The sequence below is a fragment of the Hibiscus syriacus genome, unplaced genomic scaffold (assembly GCF_006381635.1).
Source record: "Hibiscus syriacus cultivar Baekdansim isolate YM2019G1 unplaced genomic scaffold, ASM638163v2 tig00110904_pilon, whole genome shotgun sequence".
NCBI classification, from domain to species: Eukaryota; Viridiplantae; Streptophyta; class Magnoliopsida; order Malvales; family Malvaceae; genus Hibiscus; species Hibiscus syriacus.
In genome coordinates, this window is record NW_024062907.1 from 353,971 (window position 1) to 366,056 (window position 12,086).

General features: G+C 33.2%; 1 pseudogene; it reads left to right on the forward strand.

The window, feature by feature from the left end:
* The first annotated feature begins 5,367 nt into the window (after positions 1-5,367).
* Positions 5,368-7,946, forward strand: LOC120146238 (annotated as a pseudogene).
* Positions 7,947-12,086: the final 4,140 nt, after the last annotated feature.

Here is a 12,086-nt window from a genome sequence, read left to right on the forward strand (position 1 = left end):
ATATATTTTATAGAATAAAGCTATTTATTTAAGCCAAAAAAATATAATTATCTTTATAAGAGAAAATACATCATTTTGTACGAACAATCCTTGAAAATACATTTCCTTTATAGTTAGGAGACTTTTTCATGGACTCCCCTCACAAAATGGCGTTTCTTTAATTTTATGGATGATGTAGTTTAAAAGAGTATATTATTATATTAAATTTTAGAAATGTTCAGATAAAAGAATGACTTTTTGTGCAAACAATCATCGGGAATTCACTTCCTTTGTAGTTAGGAGACTTTTCCATAGATCCACCTCTCAAAAAGACATTACTTCACATTTTTTTCTCATATCAAAGATAAAAATAAAAATAAAACGAGGTGAAAAAAATGTAAAACAAAGAAGACTATCAAATACTAAAAAACTTTTGTGCAAAAAATCATCAAAAAGACACTTTCCATTGTAGTTGGGAGATGCCTTCATAGATTTCCCTCACAATAAAATTTTCTTATTTACATATATAGGGGAAAATGATTATTTATATAAAAATAAGGTGTAAATAATAATATATATATCGAGAAAAAAAGTAGCAATAATAAAGATAACCAAGTTCGATTGCGAATCTAAAATATGAGTTAAACATCGGTAACCTACTAGCATAAACAAGGGACCAACATGCAAGCTTTCTAAACCAACCACCAAGATTAAAATACAAGCCAAATAAGAGGATAAATAAATAAGGTTGAAACGTAAATAGTGACAAGTATAGGCACTAGATGTAAATATAAAACAAGCAAGATCAATGACTAAAATAAAATAAAGTGTAAGTTAATATGCTTAAATGCAAATACAAAAAAATAAAATGTTGGAAATAAAAAACCTGGAATAAAAGGACAGAATAATAAAATTCTGGAATTTAAAGTGCTAATAAATAAAATAATATAATAAAAACATAAATAAATTGCATAAATTTAAAAGTTAGGGGTTGCTTTTAGCCATTTAACCCGGATAATAAATAATGTTGATCGACCCCCAGGGCGGGTCACCACAAGGTCGTTGAATATTTAAATATTAGAAAATTAACGGATTAGTTTGTGCAATAAAATAAAATAAAATGTTAGTAAATTAGTAAGAACAATAAAAATAAAAAGTTAATATGTTAGTATAAATAAATAAAATAACAGTTAGGGATTGTTTTTAACCGTTTATAGACCGAACCATAAATAATGTGGATCGTCCCCCAAGACGGTCACCTCAAGGTCGTTGAATATTCGAATATTAGAAAATTAGTGGGTTAGTTTGTGCAATAAAATAAAATGTTAGTAAGTTATAAGAACAATAAAAATAAAAGTTAAAATGTTAGTATGAACAATAAAATAAAAGTTAGAATGTTAGTAAGTTAGAAAAGTTAGCGGTTAGCAGAGTCCGGACCATAATAATGTGAATCGTACCCTGGATCATGTCACCATAAGGTTGAATAATATGAAAAACAATGAATAAATAAATAAACAATGGTTAGAATGCAAGAAAATAAAAGTTAGTGGTTAATGTACGATAAAATAAAAGTTAGTAAATAATACAAAACATACAAAGCATAAATCAGTGACCAAATTAAAATAAATCAAAACAGAGGGTCAGAATCACATTAAATAAAACAACATATGCATAGTGACTCAGATGTAAAAACAAGGCAGAAGTGAAGGAACTTAAGAGTGATTAGCCCCTGAAATGATGACCCAAAAGTAATGACCTGCCAAAGATGGACGACTAAATACGTAGTTAACCCAAATACTAAAAAAATTCCCCACCTAAAACCAACAGTAACCACGTGAAAAATCTCAGCTTATCCTCTTCTCTACCCGTGCAACAACCTTGTTCAAACAAGAGCTCAAAGCTCAACGCCGGCCACCGAAAGATGGTGGCCACCTCCCTTGACGAACGATGACAGTGACCACGAGACAGCTCGCCCCTTACACCGGCCGACCAGCACCCAATGGAGCCTCGAAAACCACTCAACCAAACAAAAAAATGGCCACTTCTCACTCTCTAAAACAAACGGTGGTGGCTCTCCACCCTCGGCCACCGATTTGGTGGCCGTTCCTCACTCCCTCCTTCACCGGTTACATGACAAAACACCGGCGAGGCTAAACCGAGGCCTCTACTCCTATTCTAACCTTGGCTCCTCCCTTAACCGAAGCTCAAAACGAATTCCTCCAACAACGGCCGAACAGCCTCCGGCTACCAAACACCGCCCCCCAACGCCGACGAGGGCTGAACCCTGGCGACAGACCACTCACGACCCCTCACTCTCACCATATCTTACATATTCATGCTAAAAAGAAAGAAGAAAACAAACATAAAAAAAGAAAGATAAAAACCAACATGAAGGAGAAAACCAAGCTTTTTTTTCTGCCCCTTTTTTTTTATCAAAACCTGGGGGGGGGGGGGGGCGTTTGAAATCTGTTTGCTTTTTTCGGCTTTTAAATCCCAAAACTAAAAAAGGTAAAATACATGTTTGGTCCTTATTTTTTGTTCCTTAAATTTAAGTTTGTCCTTAATATAAAATTTTACGTTGGTACTGTTGACGCCCAATTGTAAAGTGAAACATAGACCAAACTAATTCAAGAATTGAGTAAAAGATAGCAGCGTGACGAGGCAATGGCTGGTTGACCAAGACGCTACGTTCGATTCAGTCCGCTTAGATGATTAAACAAAATAATATCAATTTTCATTTTAAATTAATATATTATGGGATTAGCCTGTAATATTAATTTAATTAAAATTTTATGATAAATATATATATATATATATTAATCTAATTTTCTAATATTTATATTGTATTCTAGTGTTGGATATATATTACTTTAAACATTTTCAAAAAAATAAAAATATTAACTTATAATGAATATAAATTTATATCTATGTTCTTTTAGTCTCTCTAGTTCATCCCTATATACATACAAAAGTATTAAAATTAAATTATAATAAATAAAAATTAAAATTTAAGATATAATCATGTTAATTCATCAAGAATAGAATAATATATTAGATTAGTGGAAGCGTATCTGAATCTATTGATGGAGATTGCCTAAAAGATGATTGTGATCTTCTAAAAATATATGTTTGCTACTGTCTCTAGAACTCTCTAACGGAATAAGAGTAATACAAATTAACATATTTCTTAAGGACCACTATCTCTTTGTACAGACTGAATATTAGATTAGTCTATCAAATACTTATAATTTTGTCCATCATCAAATTATATATATAACTTATGATATCTATATTATTATTTCTATAATACTTTCATACGTATAACATATATAACATAATTGATCATTAATTTTATCCCATATTTTATAAAATTATTATATGTGTGTGTTTACAATTCCAAATTTTAATCCAACAAAAGGTTGTAGTTATGTAGAAGTCTATGAAAACATGATTGAAATTATTAATCAAATAGTAGATGACTTGGGGTGACCGGTTGATGGCCAGGCAATTTCCTTTTGATTGCCATGTTGGACCAAAATTCCAAGTGCACCAAAGGATTTTAGATTACGGGGTGGGGGTACTGTCACACTTCTTAAAATTTTTAGGTTTTCTTATATTTTTAGATATTTTTATATCTTTTATTGATTATCTAATTTTATATTTTTTAAAATTTTATAACTCACAATCACTCTAAAACTTTTAATTTAACTTATTAAGTTTGCACATTTAATATAAATTTCTGCATCCTTCCTTGGTCTCCCGTCTCATTCCATAATCAATTAATCACAACACTTCAATTTAATGATAAAATTATATTTTAATTTTAATTTTAATTAAATTTATAATTTTATTTTATATTTTAAAAAGTTTTTTTTTTAATTTCGTCCGGCGTTAATCAAAGAACATAGTTGGACTATTGCAAACAAATAAAGTATGCATTTCAACGAAAAGACCACATTGTCACATTACATGTAATGTAAGAACAAATAGATATCTTGAAATCATGAAATCCAGGCAACTCGAGTCTAAGCTCACCCTATATTGCGAGTACATGTGGGTTGGCCGGCTATCATGCGAGTCTGTTGTCTTCAATCTTTGCTATTCCTAATTTAAACCTAATAATTTATGATCATTTTTAATACATTCAGCCATATCTATTTAATAGTTATTTTAATATAATATAATTGAATCCATCTGAATTAGTTATTTTTGTGGGAATTAGAGGCACATGTAGTCCTTCAACATTTCTCTACTTCTGTCTTCCATTCTCTTTTGTCCAGTTGAATGTTGTGTGATTTTATTAAGGGTAAATTACACCATTCCTCACCGAGTTATACTTTCTCTCTTATTTTCCTTATCCTACTTTCAATTTATCTATTTTGCTCACTTAACTTATATATTGAATCATTTTGCTCACTTCCTTGTTTTCTCTCTAATAGTTGGATGATATGACATTTTTTTTATTTTTTTAATATAAAATAATTAAAAAATATTAAACAAAAATAGAAGTAGGTTAGAGGCCACTATCGGCCATCGTAGATGATGGTTGTTCGATACCAAATTTTATGGGTAGCTTGGCCTTGACATTGTGAGTCTGAATCAAACCTCCATCCACGAACATGTGATATTTTCCGGTGAAACAATAATAGATTCGGACTTATGGGGTTAAGATGAATTGACTCATGAAATTTAGGACCAAATGGCCACTGTCAACGACGGTGGACGGTCGCTGGAATGAAAATAACATGGTGGCTGGCAGAGAGAAAATGGAGAAGAAAAGGAAAAAAGGTAAATTACATAATTTCTCATTAAACTTTAATCACTCTCCTGTTTTATTCATTGAATTTTCAATATAGGATTCAAAATGATGTCTTTTTGGTGTATATTTTAGTTTTTCAAAATAATTTCGTTTTGATGCTTGTTCCACGTCATAACGCCGTTAAATAATTAACAGCAGAGTGGGAAAAATGATTAAATTTTTAAAGTTAAGTGAAAAAATTAAAAAATTGAAAGTTGGTTAAGAAAAATAAGAGAAGGAATATAGTTCGGTGAGTAAGGGAGTCATTCCCGGTCTATATTTCCTTTTTCCGTTGCCACTCGCCGTTATTAATAAGCCACACTTTCGTCTGCAGACCTATTATAGTACCAAAAATAAATAAAAAATTAGTTGACTTTTATTCTCATATGTAATAGGATAAGGGGAGGTAAGATAGTAGGCTACTCTAACATTAGGTTGAGAGCAGCTTCCGTGTGAGACCTCCTAATTATAAAATGTCATCCGTAGGACTCCATCTCACGACCTCAAGATTAAGAACCTTGTGTTCTACCAACTGAGTTATATTATTTCATAGTACCAAAAATCAAACTATTCCTCTAAACTCTGTATCAATGGCAATTCACAATCAAGTCACTCATTTTCCCCACTGTTATTCACCGGAGACAGGAATCTATTCCAGTAAGCATCCCTCTATATCTCTCCCCACTGATCCATTTCTCGATATTGTTTCCTTCCTTTTCTCTCACCAACACGACGGGGTCACTGCTTTGATTCGATCCCTCGTCTGGGTTTTCAATACCTTATTCAAAGGTTTTGCCTTTAGTCCAATCCATGGCCTCTGGCCTCCACCACCTGGACGTTTCTCAAGGTGATGTGGTCTTGCTTCTCTTGCCAAATTCTGTTCACTTTCCCATTATCTTCTTGAGCGTTTTATATTTAGGTGCTGTTGTTTGCACCATGAATCCGTTAAGCAGCATGTTTGAGATCAAGAAACAGATTTCCCATTGTAGTGTGCGTTTAGCTTTCACTTCACTTGAAAAGAGTGAACAGGTTCAGAACTTGGGTGTTCATTCGATTGGGGTACCGGAAAACATTGATTTTGATTCCGAAAATACTGGTTTTGCCCCTTTCGATAAGCTTATCGGAGGTCGATTCGGTAAGGCGCCGAGGCCGGTGATCAGGCAGCAAGACACGGACGCGATAATGTATTCATCAGGTACTACTGGTGTTAGTAAGGGAGTTGTTTTGAGTCATGGGAACTTAATAGCAATGATTGAGCTATTTGTAAAATTTGAGGCTTCACAGTACACATATCCAAGTTCAAAGAACGTTTATTTGGCTGTGGTACCTATGTTCCATATCTATGGCTTATCACTTTTTGTGGTTGGACTGTTATCTTTGGGTACTACCATTGTTGTCATGCGGAGATTTGATGCCGGTGAAGCGGTGAAACTGATCGATGCTACGGAGTTACTCACTTTCCTGTTGTTCCACCTATGCTGGCAACATTGACAAGGAGAGCCAAAGGTGCCTGTGAAAACAGCTTAAAGAGTTTGAATCAGATTTGCTGCGGTGCTGCTCCGACGAGCCGGAAAATCATAGATGACTTCCTTCAGGTTCTTCCTCACGTCGACATCATTCAGGTATTAATAAGGCCCAAGTTCTAACGCATACTCACCGCCGTCTCGATGTCACACCTTACTGTTCTTATTGATGCAAAACTAGAATTTGATCTGTTCAATTGTTCATAGGATTATGGCATGACTGAAACAACTGCAGTAGGAACTCGAAGCTACAACACTCAACAATTTCATAAATTTTCTTCAATAGGATTGTCGGCACCAAATATGCAAGCTCAAGTGGTGGATTGGAACTCTGGTTCTGCTCTGCCTCCGGGATATTGCGAGCTTTGGCTAAGAGGACCGGAAATTATGCAACATAGTTAGTTTAACTCTTCTCTCAAATAAGGTGTGGTCTCTTCTTTGAGTAGCTTTGAATACAAGGATGACAGTTACACTACCCCCATTTTGCAGGATACTTGAATAATGTTGAGGCCACCACGATGACAATCGACAAAGATGGTTGGCTACGTACCGGTGATATAGTTGTTTCGATGAAGATGGGTACTTTTGTTTGTACGACCGGTTAAAAGAGATCATAAAGTACAATGGCTATCAGGCATGGCTCTTTTTTCCCTACCGCTTTAATACTTTATGGTCAGTCATAATTAGCATGGAATTTATAGTTTTATGTGTGATATCAGACAGCCCCTGCTGATTTAGAGGCAATATTGATTTCCCATCCTGAGATACTTGATGCTGCTGTTACTGCGTAAGTACTACTTTTGTCAAGGATATGTCTTATAGGATAATGAACCTTAATGACCTACTGTCCTATTTGTTTACTTTGGGTGCCTCAGGGAGAACGACGACGTATTTGGGGGGATTCCGGTGGCATTTGTGGTGAGGAAGCATGGTAGTCAACTGACCGGGGATGCTGTGGAGTACTTCTTGTCAAAGCAGGTGCCATATATACATAAGTCATAATGTCAAAATTAACCCCCTAACGGTCGTCTGAATGGTCATTTTAATTTTATTATTTTTTTTGAAGCAACTTAACCTTTAACGTTTTAATATTTGGTAAAAATGAACTTTGCGGATAAAATTCGTTAATTGACTATCAACATGTTATTAACTTACACTCCTGTTGAAGTGTCACATGTCACATCACTCAATATGATGATTTGACACATGATGATGATATGACATATATCATATCATCCAAAGTAATAACGTAAATATTTGATATTTCACTAATTGAATACATATAAAATTTCATGTCGATAACATTAGTTAACTTAATTAATGATTTCCGTCCAATATAGAGCTATTTTTACCAATAATTAAACGTTAGAGGCTAAAATGCTCTAAATACATAATCAAAACTAAAATAATCATTTTAGTAATCGTCAGGGGCTAATTTTAAAGTTATACCTATACATGATAATAATCCCTTTCTTACATGGATTTACCATATATTCTCAGCTCTTTTCTTTACCGTCCCTCTCTATATTAAACACTGACTTCTCTGTTTGTGTCATGATCATTAGGTTGCACCTTACAAGAAAATAAGAAAGGTGGTTTTTACAAGTTCAATACCAAAGTCTGCAGCAGGCAAGAAATTTCTTTAGTTTTGCTTGGAGGATTTCAGACAGAGAAATGAAAGAGTTAGTTTTACCGAGTACACATGCAAAATCAAATATTACAACCAATTTGGATCTATGTCGAGATGAAATATAGAATTTTTATAGTGGAGAATTGTTAGATTATTTTTTTAAAATAACTAAAGATCTAATTTCTTAAAGGAATGATGTTTCATTCCTGTTTTCTCTTTTGAGTAATTTAATCTTAACGATTCGATTTTTAACTAAAATAATTTATGTTAGATAAAAATCATTAATTGTCTAACGATTAATATATTCAGCTGATATGGTAATTTTATATGAATTAAATTAATGATCTTTCATATGTCACGTCACTTAAGATAATAATATTACATATATCACATCATTCAAGATATGACATAACATATATTATCTGAAGTGATAATATGACATATTAACATATGTTGACTGCAAGTAAATTGAAGGTTTACCTTTAACAGGATCATTCTAATTAAAAATTAAAATATTAGGCCTAAAATACTTTTGACATTGAGAACTAATTTTAGGATAAATTATGTCAATGATCTTTTTTTTGGTTTGATATACTTTAGTTATTGATTTTTTTAATTAAGTGTATTTAATTTCTTATGTTATCGATTCGTTCTATTTAAGTCCCTAGTTAAATTTCGTTAAACCATTACCAAAAATGTGAGTTGGCAATTAAAAAAAACCACGTGTCTTCCTTTCTTTTCAGCTATCTTCTTTCTTTCCAACTTCTTCCTTTCATCTCAATTCCACTTCTCTGGTGCACAAACTTGGACTAAAGCTGGTTACTGGTACGCTAAATTCTGCTTTTATTTTCACTCATCTTTCATGTGCCTTTGCTGAAGTGAACGCCTCAACTTATAAGCTCTCTATCCCCTCTGCCTCTGAATAATATTTATCAACTTTCGCAATCATAATCAAACGAAGAAACCCATCGGTTAAAGCACTGTTATTCGTCTGGCATGGGATATCTGCAACTGGGAAATCTATATCTGGTGAAAAGGTTAATGACTTCAGCGGTCTCATCATCTTCTACAAAGAAGTTTTTCATTATGCTTTCCATGGAATAGACTTGTTTCGGGTTTGGCCTAATAACACAAATTTGTTTAATATTGGTGTTTTATTAGAAAAACGAACCAAGTTGTTGAGATGGAGAATTCAGTTCTTGGAAAAGAACATTTGTAAACTTGATTTCACTCCTAATGGCATCAACACAATCGTTCAAGTGAACGATCTCAAGAATTCACGTAGACCGGCCAAAAAAGTGCTTAGACAAGCCACTAATCAAGCCCTCAACTTGATGCAGGATAACTATCCATAATTTGTGGCCAAACAAGTATGATTCAACTCCTTATATATATTCTGTAATTTCTTGCTAAAATTTGAACCAGTTGGATTTTGAAGGTGCTCATCAATGTTCAAGGGTGGTACTTGGCTTTCAATAGGATGATCAGTCCTTTTCTGACTCAGAGAACCAAGAGCAAGTTTGTATGTGCAGGTTCATCCAAATCTGCTGAAACCCTCTCCAAGTTAGTGGATTTCCAATCATTTTATTCTTTTAATTTGCTTGTTTGGTCATACATGGATATATAGCTCATTTCTTTCGATGAAAAATAGATATATTGCTCCTGAACAAGTATCAGTTCAATATGGTGGACTGAGTTGAGAAGGTGAACAAGAGTTCATTGTGGTGGATGCCGTAACAGAGGTGACAATCAAGCCAGCAACCAAGCACACCATTGAATTCCATATAACTCAGTTTGATGAAAACATTTGTACAATTAGTGATAGAGAAGCGGTGGCGGGTTAATGAACATTGCTCTTGTTAAAGAATCAAACCTAGAAAGCTCTAGATTCGATGAAGAACAATGGGGAATGAATAGGGTAAGGTGGTGGTGGCAAGTAGGGTTCTTAGGGTTTCTTTTAGGTGCCGGAAACAAGGTAAGAAATAAGATTAGAAAATTATAAACAAAAGATAAAGAAATTGAAAATAAAGTATGATAACCAAGAAATCAAAAGATCTCCCATATGAAGGTGAACGGTAAAGATGATGATGGTGAGGATGGATTTGTGGAAAATAGATGGATAAGTATCCTATCGAGCCCTCCTAGTCACAATGAAAAGGCAAACACGATAATATGGCTCTAACCAACCCTCCTAGTCGCGATGAAAAGGCAAATTGGAGTGTGAAGATTAATCTCTCTCACAAGAACTTGAAAGAACTCAAGGAGAAGAAGCTTCGAAGAAACAAGACAATCAACACTTGCAAAAACAAACTCTCGTTGTATTATTAATCAAAGAAATCTTATTTACAACGTTGAATGAAGCCTCATTTATATAGAGACTGAGTTCTAAAGGTCCTAAATAACTAATGAATAAAATATTAATAAACTAAACATGTATTAACTCTAATTCCTAATAAAATAATAATAACTAAAAATAATGTATTAACTCATCCTTAATTCTTAATAAAATAATAAATCTAATCCTAAAAGATAATGTATCATCCTATATTTAATTATATTATAAATAATCAATATAAATATTGAAAATTCGTAATATTTACAAAATCACGTATTAATCTCGTATAGGAATTTCTGTATGCGTTGTCTTCACTAAAATGAACATATCTTGAGTTCCCGATATCGGATTGATGCGATTCAAGAACCGTTGGAAAGATAAGAGACAGAAGGTTGTATATACAGAAGAGATGTTGACCAAATAAGATCAGGATTCCATTCAAAAAGTCAACGCAAGTCTACTGCTGTTTTGGTCTTCTTTTCCAAGGCTTGGAAGAGTGGATCATTTGGAAGAGTTATTATTTCTTCCTTTGATGTGAGCCTTATGATGCATGTATCATCATCCCTTTCTTTAAAAAGATTCAACCTCGAATCTAAAACATTAAAGGGAGAAACATTAGAATATTTTAATGATTCATTCACATTATGCTTACCGAATATATATGCTTTGAATCTTCGAGACTTTGTTATTCTATTAGGTTCGAGTAGAAACATTAGTCCAAAGAAGCATGTATTATGAACCCTGGTGGATGTATTATGAACCCTGGTGCATTTATCATTCCCCCACTCCTAGAGCTGGGTATATGAGCTAAGGCCCGCGGGCTACCCGTTTAACCCGCGATCCGTGCGGGCTTCGGGTCTCAAAAATTGAAGATCGTTTAAATTATGGGTTTTTTAGCCCGGACCGTTAAACCCGCGGGTTTAATGGGTATAACCGCGGGCTACCCGTGAAATCCGCTAAAGCCCGCTTAATTTAAAATTCATAAAATTTTAGATAAAATAAACTTAAAGAATTTTATAGAAAAAGAAAATAAATAACCTATAAATATGATGTTACTTATAACTATTGTAGTTCTTAAATTTATTAGGACGTTTGTCATAATTTTACCGCTGCTTGATATTTTTTTCACTTAAATATACATCATAATCATTTTGGTATTTAAAGATTTTTTTTTATTTAATTTTGACCTTTATTTTTTTCCATTAAGTATGTTATCCATTTTGTTCTTTAATTATAAAAAATCACGTGATATTCTAATAATATATCACATGACACGTAATATTTGGATTAAAAATAAGAAAGAAAAGTAAAAGAAAAAATTGAAAACATATTTTTCAACTTTTAAAGACTTTTACAAAATAAATATGTTGAGTTAATCGATCTACGGAATCGGCCAAGAGGGGGGTGAATTGGAAATTAAAAATTTCGTGGAAGCTTTTGCAGAAAATTTAAAGTAATTGCACAGCGATTTATAGTGGTTCGACTTTCTCAAACAAAGTCTACGTCCACTACCTTAGCTATCCACACTAAGGATTTTCCAACAAATTCACTAATTTGTTCTTTCTTTTGAGGCCAAAGAGATAACCTTACAAAATCCCTCAAGAGTATACCCCAACTCTTGAGAACACTCTTTTTCCCAAAGAGAAGATTACAAATTTGCAAACTTACAAGAAAACCTCACAAGGTAAGATGTTTGCACAATTCTAGAACAAAGAAAAGAACACTCAAGGATAAACAATTGAGTACAAAGTGTTCTTGAAAGCAAATGAATATGGATGAAAAATAGGCTTGAAACACTCAACTTGAGGTTTGATGCTTTCT